The sequence below is a fragment of the Ambystoma mexicanum genome, chromosome 5q (assembly GCF_040938575.1).
Source record: "Ambystoma mexicanum isolate Mex_15411 chromosome 5q, UKY_AmexF1_1, whole genome shotgun sequence".
NCBI classification, from domain to species: Eukaryota; Metazoa; Chordata; class Amphibia; order Caudata; family Ambystomatidae; genus Ambystoma; species Ambystoma mexicanum.
Genome location: NC_090933.1, coordinates 1285938636 through 1285956073, shown reverse-complemented (window position 1 = coordinate 1285956073; position 17438 = coordinate 1285938636). Strand labels below are relative to the sequence as shown.

General features: G+C 48.6%; 1 protein-coding gene across 1 annotated transcript in view; it reads left to right on the top strand.

Moving 5' to 3' along the window:
- LOC138498392 (uncharacterized) overlaps window positions 1–17438 on the top strand; it is an 85574-nt gene that overhangs the window by 27623 nt on the left and 40513 nt on the right. The window lies entirely within an intron of this gene.

Here is a 17438-nt window from a genome sequence, read left to right as displayed (position 1 = left end):
AACCTGTGCAGTTCCCTTAGGGACCACTGCAAAAGATTTAAGACTACAGGTGTTGGCAGTAAACCCACTTGGTAGCAGTCTGTACCACCCAGATTTACCTGGTAGCTGTGGCTGAGCAGTCAGACTTCCCTCAAGAAGAGTAAGGCAGTATGCAAAGTATACACAATAGGCACTCAGATACAATAATACAAGCAAACACTGACCAGAGCTTTGGTATCAAAGTATATAATTATTTATTTAAAAACACACAGTTTGAAACACTCCAGCACTCTTATTGTAAAATATTCTAAACACAGTTACTAGAGGTGAGCGCTTAACTAGATTGCACTCCAATAAGTTTGTGAGAAAGGGAGGGAAAAAGACAGAATATGGAAAGGTACACCACTCTAAGTTTCAGGAACACTATTAGCAAGGCAGAAGAGCAAAAGTCACTGGTGAGCCAAAGTCCAAAGGCTGGGCCCACTCTTAGAGAGAGCAGAGCACAAATGCGCCCAAGATCACACAGTTACACTAGGCTTAGAAAGTCTTGCAAAGGGTTCAAAAAGAGTTTAGAGAGGCTTATGAAAGTTTAGCCAGGGTGTCCCAGACTAACCCAGGTTCGAAAGCCGGGGGCTAAATCTACCCCGTACAGTCGGTAGCAAGGGAAGCCAGGCGGGACACGGTACCTTAAGTGGGAAGGATCCTCCAGTGGTGGCAGTTGTTCCTGGTAGTGGGTGCAAGTTGCGTTGTCGTCCAGGGGAAGAGAAGATCTCGACTTGGAGGAAAGATGAATGTCGTTGCACTACCAGGAAAGAAACCAGCCGTGGAGTTTTCCGGCTAAAGGTGGTACCTTTGTTTCGCGGTCGTGGTAAAACGTGGTATCCCGGTTGCCGGGGTGCTTGGCACAGGCAAGGCGGCCACGAGGTACGTCGTGAAGGCGAAAAGACGGTGAAACTGGTTATCCCCACCAGTCAAAGGAAGAAGACTCTCTGGCGGGCGATCTCCTCTGTCGTTGGGAAAAGTGGTGAGGCAGTCCAGCAGGGCTCCACCGGTAGTGGTGTCGTGGCAGGTCGGCTTAGCTTCTCCCTCGTCAGATTCTTAGGTCCTGTGGCGACTTCTGAAGTTCCAGTCCCCAAAGCCCTGCTTTTATGCAGCAAACCCCCATTCACTCAGCCTAGCTGTCACTGAAACATGCCAAGTGGTGAGCCGGCCGGCTCACCACTTGGGCCAATCAGGATGGAGTGTGACTTGAGTTGCCTAGGCAACTCAGTCCAGGTTGCCTAAATTTCCCTCCACCCCTTCTAAGTACCCCAGACAGAGTGGCACCACTTTGGAGGGCTTTTGTGGAGAAGCCCGCCAAAAAGTGGAACAAAGGGCTCGACTTGGGTTGGAGTCACAGAAGAGAACACAAACGCCATTTTAGAATCAAGTTTTGGCAAAAAACACCAACCGGAGAATTAATATTAATTAAATAAACCGGCGGTATGTTCGAGGCTACCGTAAATAATTAAATAAAGGTAGTAGCCTAAAACAATGGGAAATCCCATAGGAAAATATTCGCGGTTGAATATAAAAAGTAGTATCCACTGCCACCAGCCAAAACTCGATCAGGGGGGGCGAAGACGTGCCCCCTCGACTAACAGACCCCGGGGCAATTGAATTGCCCCAGCCAGTACGTCCACAATATGATGGTTTGTACTGGTTCTGTTCAGAATTTAAGACTAGTAAAGTCAATGGTGACTTTACATGCCCTGGGAGACAGTAGTCAGTCCTAGGGTATTGAGTCTATACTGGGGGGTCACTATGACACCCCTGTGTTACTGCACGGAGGGTGCTGTGTAACACACATCACAAAAACACATGAAGCCCTATGGAGTAAAAGACCCCATAGCCCATTAAACACATCTAGATTCAAAGAAACAAACTCAAATCATGCCCAAGAGTGAGGGTAAAAGAGTCTCACTCTTGGCAGGAGAAATAAATAAACCCCAAAAATCCAGCAAAGCTGCTGGGGGACTCACTAGGTTAGGAAATTCAGCCTAAACAGAGAATTCTCCCTAACACATCTTCGGTTCCGGAAGCACCTAAAAACCTTCCTCTTTGCTTCTGCTTTTTCTCCCCCTCTCCCCTGCTGAAGTCCTTGCTGATACTGAGACTGCACGGGTTACCTGGTCACCCATCTGATCTCGGGCCCAAGCCCTGCCAGTTGCACGCTTGCGCTGCCTTCCTGGCAAACCCTGCCCCTGGGGACTGTTTTCTGTATCCCTACAGTCCCCTAACCAGTACTTATGTCTGCACTCGCCCTGCACTTGCCACCAGCTGGCCGTTCTTTATTTATTTTATGTTATTATTATTATTATTATCCCAGGTACTGCACTTTCCCCTCCCCCCCACACTTTTCTTTTCCCCCTTCCCTTGCACTTGCGCGATCTGAATGACGCCTGGGGCCTCATTACGAGTATGGCTGCCTCCATACCGGGTTCCAGTACCGGGTTCCTCCAATGTGGACTTACCGGGCCATTCCAACCTTGGAGGACCCGGTAGGTCCTCATTGGAAAAACCCATCACCATTCCCATTGACCCCTCAATAGGGCTCAATGGGGATGGGGAGGGAGCTGATAATGGGCATGTTAATAACGGGCCCGTTATTAGCTCCCTGGTCCCTAGGCGTCCTTACGGGTCCCGCAAGGGAACCTCGTAATAGGGCGTCCCGTAATGAAGGGTGCCGGTCCCGTACCGGCACCCTTCATTACGGGAGCGCCAGCCTCGTAATGAGGCCCCTGGCCTAGTAGGATCGTTGTCTGTCTTCCCCCTGTTCCCCCTCCCTTGCCTCGTTGCGCCTTGAAACACTTGTGTATAGGCGCGTTATAAATGTCATATCATATCATATCCTGGCTTGTCCACACTCAACGCACTCCTTTAACCGTATCCAGACCTCTGCCACCACTATCCAGTTTATTATTCTATGGCTGGCATCATAGAGGCAATAGTGGTGTGCAGAATTTTACCAGTATTTCCAAAGTTTCCCTTAGTGCCAAAATGATGTTCTTTATGAGGCACTCTCTGCATAGAACAGCCCTCCTTCCCCTTCCCATTACATACCGTGGCCCTTTCATCTAAGGGGCACGTAACCGTACCTGCCTTGGCGAACCTTGACCCATTTCCTTGGTTATGGTGTAGTATCCAGAGACTGAAGGGAGGCTCGGATTGTTTGTAAGGTCAGGGTGTTGAGTGCTGACCTGCTGAGTGCCCGCACATGTGCAGGTAATAGAAGTGTGGCTGTTATGATCATTGATATGGATCATATCCGGCAGGCTGTTTAACATTGCCATCTCAGCATAAAGTGCCTCAAGGGCATCAGCCTCCGAGTGAGCCACAATATTCACTGTGTCCTTTTCTCTTTCTGTCTCTTGTGATAACCTGCTGGGTTTCGCCCCAGAAGGCCCCGCCAGGGGGCAACTGACTTTAACCATCTTGCTCCCATGTGCTTTGGGTGCCACAGTCGGTTGCCTGCCCACATTAGTTGAAACAGAACTCTTTTTTTTGTTGCAAATGTTCACCAGCAACTATCCTCTGCATAATAATTTCTAAGAGGGAACTGGTATTTGATTGATTTTCTGCCAGTTTGGCAACTAACAGCAGAAGGGCTTCCAATTTCGATTCGATGGATTGGATGCCTGCAAGGGACCACCTTCACCCTCACCAGAATCCAGATCATCACTGTAGGTTGTGTCCATTTCCGATTCACTGTCTTCATCAACACCATTGAACGTAGAAGCACATTTTTCTAAATCTGGAGTACAGGACAACTTGGTAGCTTGAATTTGAGTTTGTGTCGGAACGTCTAAGCCCAAGGATTTCCTTCTAATATTTTCACAGAGGTTCAGGAGAGATCCATTGTTGTCTATCGTGAAAGTATTGGCCAAGGGAGGGGCTGTGTCATGTCATCTGAGGGTTCCCACTGGGTGCAACCGGTATAGGCGGGGGAATCAGAGTTTCTTTGCACTGTGAAGGGAGAACAAATGCTTTGTTAAAGTAGCCCTTGATTTTTGTTTGTTTGCCCAGTCCCGTTGAATCCTTTTTTACCTTTCTTGGCTCGTGGCAGACCAAAAATGTCCCCGTGCCTGAGGGCCGGGCTATGCCCCTATTTCCCTATTAAAGTCGAGGTGCTTCGAAGTCCATATCTAGTTTTCTTGGAACCCATCTGGTTAATGGTGAAGGGGCAAGTCTCAGGGTAAAGCCAATACAGACAAAACGCCCCCCTCTGTGTAAAATAAAATCTTTCAGGTGACTCAATGGGAATACAACCCCGCAATCACTGCCTCAAGCCCAAGAATAGAGAGATAAGGCTGAGGAAGCAGGTCGGGGAAGGAGGAAAATCTCCAGTCAGTCAGTCGGCCTTTCCACTGCAGCACTTACTTGTTGGGGGGGAGCGTCTTTCCCCAACTCCCGCTGATCACCGCAGACCACCTTTCTCTACTACTTTCTGCTCCACGTTCTGTGGACCAAATGGCTACAAGAAGGCTTCTGCAGTATGTGTTCTTCTGGTGGCCCGCCTCCAGTAGTAGCCAGCAAAAAAAGACTCCAACCACTGCAGACCACTTTTCTCTACCACTTTCTCACCATCTTTTTGGTTGGACCATGGATTGATTAACAACACTTTCTTGTGTTATTGTAAGGAAGGCTGAAGTGGCATCAAATGCACTATCTGTTTTGTTAAAAAAGGTAACACTATTACACCTTTAGCTTTGCATGCGCTTTGCATCTCATCCTCATGCGATTTAGCTCAATGACCTGGCTATGTACTTACTGTCCAGCCCAGCTCATCAAGGATGCAGCAAGGGATCTAGCTCCCTTTGTCTCCAAGTTCATCAATGCCTCTTTTGCATCTGGCACCATCCCTACTAACCTAAAAGAATCATGGGTGCTCCCCTTACTAAAAAAGCAAACACTTGACCCATCTTTACCTACTAATTACCGACCTATCACAGCCGTACCCTTTCTCGTAAAAATTCTAGATAAGGTTGCTTACTTAGAAATCCAGAAGTACCTGGAACTACACCACCTCCTTGGAGCACGCCACTCTGGTTTCCGTCCACAACACGGAACAGAGACCACCCTCATTGACCTGAAGACCCAAGTCGACGAGATAAGGGACAAAGGGAAATCAGCCCTCCTTCTCCTTCTTGACCTCTCGGCTGCATTTGACCTTGTGGACCACGGGGTCTTATGCAGTCATCTAGACTCAGCTGCTCACTTTTCCAAGGAAGCCATAGTCTAAATCGAGTCATTTCTAAGTGAGAGGACTATGCGAGTATTCTCTCCTTCAGCAGCTGCAGACACCATCCCCATTACCTGCGGTGTACCCAAGGGATCCTGTGTCTCTCCCACGCTATATAACATATTCACTAAGCCCCTTTTCGATGATCTGGTCAGTCTCGGTGTCACCTACACTAACTATGCAGATGACACACAGATGTTCTTCCCACTTTCAGGGGATTATGCTAAGGATTTGGCCTTGGTGAATAGAGTTTATCTCATCATCCAGGCATGGATGGCTACTCATGGTCTATGCCTGAATGATGATAAAACAGAGATCATCATCCTGGGTACCTCCTCTAACCTCAATAAACTAGGATCTGAATACACCTCTTTCACAATTGATGGCAACCTCATCAAAGTGGCCAACAAGGTGAAAACACTTGGATTCTACCTTGACTCAACCCTCTCCTTCACCAAACAAGTTAACACCTTGGCGTCTACTACTGCTTACATTTGTAAACTTATCAGAACCGGTAAACCTTTCCTATCTAACAATAGCTGTATCATCCTGGCTAGAGCCCTCATCCTGTCCAGACTCGACTACTGTAACACCCTATACATTGGCTCCAACAAAGCAGTCATCAGGAAAATCCAAACTCTACAAAACATTGCCCTTAGAGCGGCCCTCGGAATGGCTAGGAGAGATCATATTTCTGAAATCAGGCGTCAGAATAACTGCCTCTCTACAAATGACAAAATCAAGCTAAAAATTGCGTCCCTTACTCATAAATCTTCGAATAATGCTGGCGCCAGCTATCTATCAGAAAGATTCCAAAGAAGGGCATCCACTAGACCCTCCAGACTAGTCAACATCAACTGCCTCCACCTCCCCAGATTCAAACTATCTAAGGTGGGAGGCAGCAGCTTTCCTATCAAAGCGGCCCAGCTTTGGAATTCTCTACCACCCTCAATCCGAGAAGACCAATCATACCAGAACTTTAGATCCAACTGCACTAACTGGCTGAAGTCCACTGATCTCTAAACCTCTGCCCATCCCCGTTTTCAGTCCTTTACATAAGGCCACCATGCTCTAACACAGTTGACCCCATGGGGTTCACCTCTCGTTGCCCCCAACATTGTCACTTCCTCCTTCAACTTAGCCTCACCCACCTGTGTCTACCATAGGTACACACCTGCAATGTATAATTTATGATACCTGCTTTCCTTGTGCTTATCTCATATATGTATCTGTATGGTATAATTTATCTGTTGTGTAACTAAGCTGACTTCTGCGCCCTGATACCCCCGGGTCTGGAGCGCAATACAAATGAATAAACAAACAAACAAACAACAAACTGTTTTTAATAATTTAATCTTAAAGCGTCTTTATCAATTGGCGCCATTGATTCGTCAAACTACTAAATCTTAAGCACTTCCAAATTAGCACTGGTCTATCTCAGAATTGGCAGAATTGAAAAGAGTGGAGCGACAGATAAACAAGTGTAAACAAGACTCATCACTGTATAAAAAAGACACTCAAAAGGCCAAGAAATGTATGTTGCCGGAAGAATTCCAGCAGCTCACTCCAACCGTGCGGAACCTTGAATGATGCCTTCGGAGTTGCTCCTTTGTGATGATATGGCTACTTTTCTAATGTGGCTCAGCCCCATCTCGAACCCTGAGATATAGTGTCTGATGGGAAAAGTTGTCGACGCTTGGTATGGCGGCAGAACAATACATGTTAAGGGTTGCCGCCTTTGGACCACACTTCCTGTGTTATCAGAAATTGTTCTACGCTACAATCTTTCAAGTAAAGATTAAAACAGTCTGGGCCTGATTTACAAAGTGTTTTTGAATGGTGTTTTACCATTGAAAAACGTATTTGTAAACCATGCTCCATGTCTTTCCTTTATGTGTGCCTTAAGCTACGGTTGTAGGTTAATTGAGTGTTGTTTGTTTATTTTTTGCATGTGATCTTTTTAGTTGTGTTTGTGTAGTGCCTTGAAACTGGTTTGGTGCTGGTGATAAGTGTTGCACTTAAATGTTTTTCTACTAGGAGAAGCGGATTACAGATCTTTCTGCCGCTTGAGTTCTGAAATGAAAGATTGCTGCTGGGCTTCTGAATAACCTGATGGATTTGCTCTTGTGTCGCATTCTTCTTTTGGTCCCTTGTGGTGCAACTTTCTGGCGTGGTGTTTACTTTCATCTCATAGTCTTCCTCTAGCTGCTTCAATGCTTTGCATATGTATTGAGTTGTCTCGCTTCTAAGGCGCTTAGCAGTGACTGGCTCTTCATTTATCTCGTCCTCCTGTCCCCAGGCAGTGAGCAAGGAGTGACGTCTTCTTTGCTTTTCCATGGTTGGTGCCCAGTGATGCTTTCTCATAATGCTAGAAACACATTAGGGAATGGGAGACAGTTGTCCTGAAAGTTAGGTTGGTTACTTTTTTTATTATGTTTCTGCTTATGTTTCCTAGTTCATGGCAGAACCATGGTTCTCTCCGTCAGGATGTGTGTAGACTGAGAACTCTAAATGCTATAGATAGCCCTGTACACGGAGGTCTACGGAACTTGGTATCCACAGGGACTTGCAGAGAAGAAAAAGGTATCGCAGAACGACATTTCCTTGAGATCGTAAATACCATTGGGGACTTCAGCCCGACCAACTGAGAAGCATAAGGTCCAATAGCAAACGGGGCGGAAGTCGGAGAGTAGACTCAGGTTTAGAAGATGAACAGAACTAGGGCTTGCGAGGGAATGAAAGGGGACATATAGCATGGGCTATGTATGCTTGCATACCTACCTATGTGCACGTTATTCGGCTCGATTATGCATGGTTGTCTTACCAAGGCTCTTATATTATGTCATTGTTTGCAAAGCAAATGAATACAAATTATTATTAGAAAAGAAACACATTTCTTTGAATTTTAATTTTTTCAAAATTTAAAGTGCCTTTGATTGCATTGCAACCTTTCCCACTATTCCAATTAAAAAATAACACATAAAAAATACACATTATCATAATATGCACAGTAAAATTGATAGTACAATAACAATAAAATTAAATTGACAACCGTAAAAAACGGAAAGCCATACCAATATTACACATATAAAATACACTGTCAATTTCTCAGCTGTTCTTCCCTTACAGTGAGTTTTCTAAAAACTATTTCCCAAACATGCATTGCAGCCGCTGAAAGCACAAGCGATTCCGCCCCAAACAAGAAACTCCAAAACTGATTAGAGGAGGGCCTTTTGAATTTGTCATATGTGCGAGCATAAAGACTTTCTAGGTCATCACATTACGTTAGCATATGTCGGGCTGATTCAATATCTTTCCCACATAATCTACATAACCTGTTATCATGTGCGATCCCCGCCCCTGTATTTTCCAATACCGGAATTGTCTGGAGCCTTACTGATAGAATAAACCTAATCAAGGCCGGGTATCGCCTTTTTGTTAGGTAAGTTTTGGGACTACCCATAACAAAAGCCTGAAGGGGGTACTTCCGAAACTTCCTCAGTGTGTTAAGATGGCTTATTGCCTGTTCAGTATCATAGGCCCTCGCATTAGCTGGGCTCCTTGCCAGGTTGAATCCTAGCTAGGATTTCGGCATAGGGGTCACTCCAATGTCCTCCAAGTATCGCCTGACCCTTGTATCCAAGTTAACAAACATTCACTCTTTAGATATCTATTTGCGTGCTGAAGTGTGAGAGTAGTGAACTCAGAGACCTGAGACCTTTAAGACGAGGCAGTAATACTTGGTGGTGGACGGGATGCAGAAATTACTCAAACATTAATAATCAAAACGATTCAGGAAGTTGGTTCTGTTTTAATATCAATTATCTAAAACATGGAGTTACACAGGACATCATCCGACGTTGCAAGTCACGATCTCAACACAATTTAGAAAAAACATAACTTTTATACTCAAAATTCGTCATCGTGCCAAGCTACAAAAACTTACAGGTAACGGTGGTTGGCTCTAGGTATACGTTCTATATAGCCGAGGGTTGTCGTTGGGTGTCTAAGTCAAGTGGGCTACTAAGCCCATCCCAAATAAATGGTCATCTTCATCATCACTAAATACAAAACGTCTAATTGGTTACACAAACTATAGGGCTCCTAACTACGTGGCCCTCTACCATTGGTTTGGCACACTTGCACCTCTCTGGAATATTCCACGCTAGCAGACGCAGGCTACCATCCCAGGTGCATGGAGGGTTGGTGTTGTCTTGCCTCCCCACCAATTAGCCCAACATCTATCATCACTCCTACAGTCTACCAGTCAATTAATGCTTTGAACTCGGCCTTGCAGAAGCTGCTTGTGCCTGAGAAATAAAGGGATTGTGGCATTGCTCTGTCTCCTGGTTTCGGTGTAGCTTGACCCAAGCTATTTTGATCTCGACCATGTGACTTAGGGACCACTCTTTTGAGCCTTTTGCAGTATTTAATTCTATTAAATTATGAACTCTTGACGCCTTCAGTGTTTTTTCATACTGCTTCTAACAAAGTTTGTTCTTTTTTTTTTTAAACTTTGTTTATTTTAAATCAAGGCAGGATGACAAGTACAAACATTATAAGCAATGGTTATTTAGGCATGTTGCTCCCCAGTCTTTTATCCCCCCCTGCGTTTCCTCCCTCCCCCCTCCCCTTGGTCCAACTGTCCCTTAGGCCTTGTAGGCGGGCTCTTTCCTCCCGGGCTGTTCAGATAGGGCCTCAGCGTCTATGTATCTTCCTCCGGGATCTCCTGAGACCCAGCGGGCCCCGGTAGGTTTATAGGTCAGGGCGGGGAAGCGCTGGTCGAATTCAAGCACTGGGGCCCAGATATTCTGGAAACGATGAAGAGTTCCCGCTTGCGCTGCCGTCACTTTCTCCGCTACCAAAATGTCCCAAAGTTTGATCCACCATTGGGCTATGTGAGGGCCTTCCGGGGTTTTCCAAGCTCGGGCCACCACCATTTTCCCTGCAAGTAGGCAGTGGGTTAGTAGTTTCGCTCTGGGTCCGGAGCGTGGGTAGGTCCCGGGAATTGGCGCTCCCAGCAAAACCGGTTCTGGTTCCAGGGGAATCGTTGTTCCGGTAATTTGTGTGATGGACCCTAGGAAAGCTTTCCAGAATGGTTGGATCTTCGGGCAAACCCACCACATGTGGAAGAAGGAGCCTGGGTGGCTGCATCCTCTCCAGCAAGAATGATCCACCTGGGGGTTCATATGGTGAAGTCTTAGGGGCGGATAGTACCACCGCACTGTGATCTTGTACGCACATTCCCTATTGGTGATGCAGGTGGACGAGGTGTGTGTTCTGGTCCATATGTCAACCCAGGTTTGATCCTCTATCGGGTGACCCAGGTCCGCCTCCCATTGGGCCATGCAGCGGGTTCTTGTGGTCAGGAAGTCGCTTAGGAAGCGCCTGTATAGGGTGGATACTCTGCCACCGGTTGGAAGGTCTCCCAGAGTGAGTTCTAGGGCAGTAGGAGGGCGTGTCGCTGCTTGCAAAGTTTGGGGATGTGAGCACCAGTGGCGTAGTTGAATGTATGTGAATCCATCCCGTTCCTGGAGTTGGAATTTCTCCTTGCATTGGGCGAATGTGAGAGGTCTCCCCCCCGTATACAGCTGGTCTATGGTCTCCAGCCCGCCTTTGATCCAGTTACGAAAATTGCGAGGATTCGTTCCCGGTGCGAACGTTGGATTATGGAAGACCGGGGAACGTGGGCTCAGTCCTCTTGGCACTCCCTTTCGTTTTAGCGCCCAGTCCCAGGTGCTAAGGGTGTGTTTGGTTGATAGCAGGAGCTCTCCCCATTGGGTCCTGAGGGGGGGGCGGGATGTGTGGTAGAAATCGTAGGGGTAGGGGCGCCTGTGATTGTTCAAGCTCTACCCATCTGGGGTGGTTTGTCGTATTTTGCCAGGCCTGGGCCAGTTGGGCTGCCACTCTGTAGGCCTGCAAGTCTGGCACCCCCAGCCCTCCCAATTTGGAACTCCCCAGCATAGTTTTGAGAGGGATTCTCGCTTTCTTACCTCTCCAGATAAAGTTCAGCATTTTTCTCTGGATCCCTCGAAGAGTTGGCGTGGGGATTGCTACTGGTAGGGAGGCACAGGCGTATAGGAATCTCGGAAGGAGGTTCATCTTGCATGCAGTGATGCGCCCGAGCAGTGAGATCTCTTGGGTCTCCCAGCGCTTCAAGTCGCCTTCCAGTTCTTTAAAGAGTCGGGGGAAATTGGCTTTGTACGTGTCCCTTGGATCAGCCGGGATGTGGACCCCTAGATAGGGGCTGGCACTCTTTTCCCATGTTATCGGGCACATCTTAGTCAATGGTTCTCGTTCTGCTGGGGTAAGGCCAATACCCAAGGCGGATGATTTATCGAAGTTTATGGTGAGGCCTGAGACTTCGCCGTAGCTGGCGATTTCACGTATCGCGTGTTTGAGAGATGAGTGGGCCTCTGAGATCGTGAGCAGAATGTCATCCGCGTATAGGGCGAGTTTGTGATGCATGGGGCCACTTTGTATGCCCTTGATTTGGTCATTTTGCCTGATCTTTTGTGCGAAGGGCTCCATGGTGAGTGCAAAGAGCAAGGGCGACAGTGGACAGCCTTGCCGGGTTCCGCATGATAAGGGGATTGGGGCTGAGTTATGACCGTTGATCCTCAGGCTTGTTTTAGGGCTATCATAGTTGGCTAGAACCATTGTTTTGAAAGCTGGCCCGAAGCCGAAGGCCCCTAGGGTGTGTCTCATGAACGTCCAATCCACCCTATCAAACGCCTTAGCTGCGTCGAGAGCCACCAAGACTAGTTTTTGGGAGCTCCGGGAGGCAAGGTCCACCAGGTTCAGGGTTCTCCGGATGTTGTCACCTGCTGTCCGGTGTAGGATGAAACCTGCCTGGTCGGGGTGAATGATCTTCGGCAAGATGCGGTTTAAGCGGGTTGCTAGAATTTTTGAGTATATGTTCGCATCGATGTTTAAAAGTGCGATCGGTCTGTAGGATGTTATGCTTCTTGGATCTTTTCCAGGTTTAGGCAGGAGGATGGTGGTTGATTCCTGCATGGATGGGGTCACCGCTCCCGTTTCCCTGAAGGAGTTGAATAGGGTAGCCAGGTGGGGGGTCAATTGTGCTCTGAATAATTTGTAAAACCTGGTTGAGAAGCCGTCCGGGCCGGGGGCCCGTGTTTTAAGTGATTTGATGGCCTCCTCAATTTCCTCCCCTGTAATGGGCTCCTCCAGTTCGTCTCTCGCTGCGTCGGAGAGCCGGGGCACTGCTGCCTGCTGCAGGTATTCCTTCTGTTGTGGTAAGTTTCGTGGGGTTGCCTTCATGATTTGGGTCAAATAATCTATTGCGAGGCGTTGCTTTTCGGGCTCTGAGTATAGTGTGACCCCATTGGAATGAAGCAGGCCCGTGATTGCGTTGACGCGTCTCTGCTTGGCTAGTTTGGCCACCAGGAATTTGGTCGCCTTGTTACCCTTCGCGTAGTATGACTGTTTGGCCTTCGCCATTAGTTGGGCGGTTTGTTCCGCATAGTGGGCTTCCAGTTTTTTCCGTGCCGTACGAATGATCCGTTGCGTTTTGGGGGACCAGCCTTTCTCCTTATGGAGTGCCTCGTTCTCTAGGGCCGTCCGGGTCTGACGCCTGTCTCGGTGGTAGGCCGCACCTTGGGCTATCAGGGAGCCCCTGATTACTGCCTTCATGGCGTCCCAGTTGTTCGCTAATGAGGTGTCTGAGGCTGGGTTTTCGTTATAGAAATGTCTTATTCCTGTTGCGATCTTGTCTCTGGTGGCCATGTCGTTAAGGATTGGGTCGTACAACATCCATTTACGTGGGTTATTGGGGTTAGGGTTATGAACCCGGAGTTCCAGGAGCACTGGGGCGTGGTCGGATATCGCTCTTGTGCCTATGGAGACTTCTTTGACTGAGGGGAACGTTTGCGGGGAGATCAGGAATAGGTCGATCCTTGAAAAGGTGCGATGGACGAAAGAGTAAAAGGAGAAATCTTTTTCGTCAGGGTGGAACACCCGCCATGAGTCTATTATCTCCAGGGTCCTGAAGAATCGGAGGAGGCTAAGTGCTTGGGCGAAGTCTCCTGGAGTCGGGGGGTGTGATCGGTCTTTGGTAGGGTCGGGAACCCCATTGAAATCCCCACCGACAATTGTTTGGCCCTCCACAAAGCTAGCGAGAGATGTGCCCAAGGAGTCATAGAAGTGTGACTGTCCAGTGTTAGGGGCGTACACTGAGATGAGGGTATATAGGTCTCCCATCAGGAGGCATTTGACCGCTGTAAATCGGCCTTCTGGGCATATTTTCGTTTCCAGAATCTGTGGGTTCAAGTCTTTCCTGAAGAGGATCGCCGTACCTCCTTTTTTGTTTGCGCCAGAGGCGAAGAATTGGAGCGGGAATAACCGGGATCGGAGACGGGTTACATCTGCCGGCAGCAGGTGGGTCTCTTGCATCATGACTATCGCTGCGTCTTCGTCCCGGAGTTTCAGTAGCATTGCCTTTCGTTTGTTAGGGGAGTTCAGGCCATTAACATTCAGGGAGAGGATCCGGAGCGTCTGGAGGTCCACTGAAGACTCACTCTCCTTTCCTTGGGTTAGGGGGGTGTCGTGGGGCGGTGGCTCAACTGCCATGTCTATTCGGGAATCTCTTGATATCATCCTGCACTTGAGGTTTTAACGCAGAGCCCCAACGGGGGGCCGCAACTTTAACAGGGGGTAGACCGACATTGTAAGTACGGTCGTACCTATGGCCAACAGGGCCAACTGTCCCATCACGTATCGTGTACTGTGGGTTTCCAAGGAACAAGGGATGGAAAGTATTCTTGGAGTGGGTATGAACCATGGGTATGGCCCGCCGCCACTGCGTTCAAGGTTCCTTAGCTCGAAATCTAGGTGGCGGGTCCTTCTTTAGGTAGGGGCATCTGTGTCCAGGCTTAATTGCTGTCGGAACCTGGGATCGTGGAAGCGTCCCCGTTCATCTCTTTCTGTTGCTCCGCTGGGTTGACGACCATGGGGTGCGTTTGGACTTTGGAGAGGGAAGCGGTCCAGAGTCTTCGGTCCCCTCTGGGTTTGGCGTGGAAGGATCTCGGGGTGAGGTTGGGTGTAAGATTTTCTCTGCGTCTTCCAAGTGGCTGATTCGGCGTAGGGTGCCATTATGTGTAAACTGGAGAGCTGTCGGAAACAGCCACCTGTAACGGATCTGTTGCTCCTAAAGGAACCCTGTCAGAGGCCGAAGTGCTCTTCTTTTCTGGAGAGTAAGTGGTGAGAGGTCCTGGTATATTTGAAGTGGAGTGCTCTGAAAAGTGATCTCATCTCCTTGGCGACTGATCGCTGATATTGCCTCTTTAGTCGTGAAGAAGTGGACCCTGGTAATAACATCTGGGGGGGGGGGGTCCGAATCTGTCCCACGGCGCGGGCGGAGTCTGTGGGTCCGGTCCAGTAAGAGCTGGGATTTGTCCAGGTCCGGGAGTAGGGCCTCAAAGAAGCTTCCCACGTAGTCCGCTAGCTTGTTGTCGGGGATAGAGGATGGGACGCCCCGAATGCGGAGGTTATTGCGGCATGCCCTGTTTTCAATGTCTTCATGTTTGAACTCCAGGATCTCGTATTTGTGATGGATGGAATCGATGGATTTTTGCACTTCCCCCAGTGTGGTAGCGTGGTCCTGAGAATGGTCCTCGATCTCTCCGAGCCTCTGTTCGATTTCTGTGACCCTCTGATCCGTTTGATCAACTTTAGCGGTGAGTTCCGAAAGGCAGGCGCGAAACTCCGATTTGATATCCGCCATGAAGGCTATCAGGTCTCCTTTGGTGGCGAGGGCGCCCCTGTCTTCTTGTGGTTTCTGTGGAGTCAGTTTAGGAGGATCCTGTTTCTTGGGTTTCTCCGGTGCAGTAAACATGGCGGAGATATCTGTGCCCTTGCTCACCTTCGTTTGCCTCGACATGCTGCTCGTATCAGGCGGTCTTGATTAAGAGAGTAGCAGCGAGGCCTATGGCGGTGGGAGACTGCACTCGGGGTGAAACTCGCACTCGACCTTCGCTCTGGGCTAGATCTGGGCGAGTGGGCAGGGGTGCCCCAGGAAGCGTTGGTGTGGGGAGGGTCTCCGTCGGGGACAGTGCAGGATGGCCGATTGTTGCACGAGGGGGGGGGTATGTCGCTACGATGAGGCCCATAGGTTCAAGGCCTCTCTGGATGAAAGCACGTCTTCTGTTGCTTCCCCGCCCCTCCTCCGGTCTCCATCGGTGATCCCTCGCTGGTGGGGGTTCCAGGTCCCTCTGTGAGCTTCTCGTTTGCGGTTTTGTGATGGTATAGGCTGTCGTAGAGCGGGGGTCCCGACTCGTTCTGCGTAGCGGGGGGAGGGGTGGAAGCCCACTCTCCTGGTCTCTCGGAGTGTGCGCCGGGAACCAAGCCCTAGTCTGGGTCGCCTTGGTATGAATCGGATGATTCTCTGCTAGAGGCCGCTTCCCCTCTCCAGCTCTCCAGCTCCCCAGAGTTCTAGGGCCCCGCTACCGCCGAGTGCGGAGTGTGCTGCTGGGTTCCGGCTTGGCGGCTATCTTGGTTTCTTCGGTTGAAGACGGGGGAGAAGTTCGGCCGCTGAGTTCTGGTAGAACGCCTCCTCGGTCGAAGGTTATGTTTGGCCAGGTTGTGCCATGTCGGTTCTGGTCGCTGTAGATGGCATTGGCGACGCGGAACCCCGCTTATAACCACCGGAATTCGACGGCGGCGGCGGGCATCCCACGGGCGGCTTCAGAGGAGCGACCACATCGATGGCGCTCCAAGCCACGCCTCCAAAGTTTGTTCTTTTCTCACGTTCTTTGTATCCTTTTGACAGGTGCCCAATTCACCGTGGCCTCGTCTTCTTGGTGCTGGGCCAGCCAAGTCTTTCTCGAAATCCACCTTCGCCATCAGTTTTTATTCCACCCACGCCACACTGAAATCTTCTCCATTATAAGTTTCCAAGCCATGCTAAAGTGCATCGTGGAATATCCAGGTTCTGTACATTCCTATATGTGTACATTGGCGCATCGCTGCATCTAATTCACTATATAGCCAGCCTTATGAATTATTTTCCCTACTTGCGTTTCTGCATCTGTACAGGTGTAAAATTACTTTGCATTTTATTTGGTGGTTCATTGCACGAGCATCTTCATTTCAATCCCGAAATGCTGCTTAACTTCAATACCTCATCTTCAGTTTCTATAGAATGTCTGTGTTCTTTCTTTATTGACACCTCTTCTGGACACATCAATTCTTACTTCGTATGACGTCACCAGTCTTCCTTCTTGTTCAAATGCACACTTCTTCCGGCACCCCAGCCAGAAAGGCACCATTTCTTTGTGCATTTATATAGGGTTTTCTCAAAGGGTACCTTGTCTCGAAGGTTCTTTGTGATACAGGCATTCTCACTGGAACTGCACATGTAATCATCTCTGGTTCCCAACATAAAGACAACATGGGGGCAGAGATTTGGATGGGGGTACTTTGTTCCACCTCTACAGTAGGGAATCCGGCCCCCCTGATTCAAATTTTAACCTGGCCCAAAGGTTACAAGATGCCAATGACCATGACATAAAAAGGGAGGGGTGTCCTAATTCAAGTCTGATTGCCTATATTGGTGTACCAGGAGGAAACTTTAGCATAGATCGTAAAATCTTTCCCTCCAGCTTGCCCAAAGATACTACCCATTTCCATGGGAAGACTTCAAGGACATAGAGCATGGTGGGAACGATTGAGATCTTATATGCCAGGATCTTAGCTTCTATACATCTCCCTCCTTGGGAGTCAATCGTCTTCTTTAGTATGAGCTATTTGTTCCACACTTTTTGTGTTGCCTCCTCTAAGAGAGAGGTACCAGAAAAATGTTCCCTAATAGTGATTCCTAGATACCTATAATCTCGGGTCATTTCCACTTTTTCATGCCCTAGCCGCCAACCAAAAGTATTATTGGCTCGTGCCCCTTTTCCGAAAACCATGATTTTTATCTTCTTAATACTTGGTCTCAAGCCGAGATTGATAGCGTATTCAGAAAGGGCCTGAAGAGAACACTGTAATCCAATTTTGGTTCTATCTAGGACGACAACGTTGTCCGCGTATGATATGCAGACCAGGCCCTTGCTCCCATATTGTGGTGGACAATTCATCACTTAACCCAGCCTGTGTGCGAGTAGCGACAATTAGAGATTGAAGATCAGGGGTGCCAAAGCGCATCACTGGTTCAATC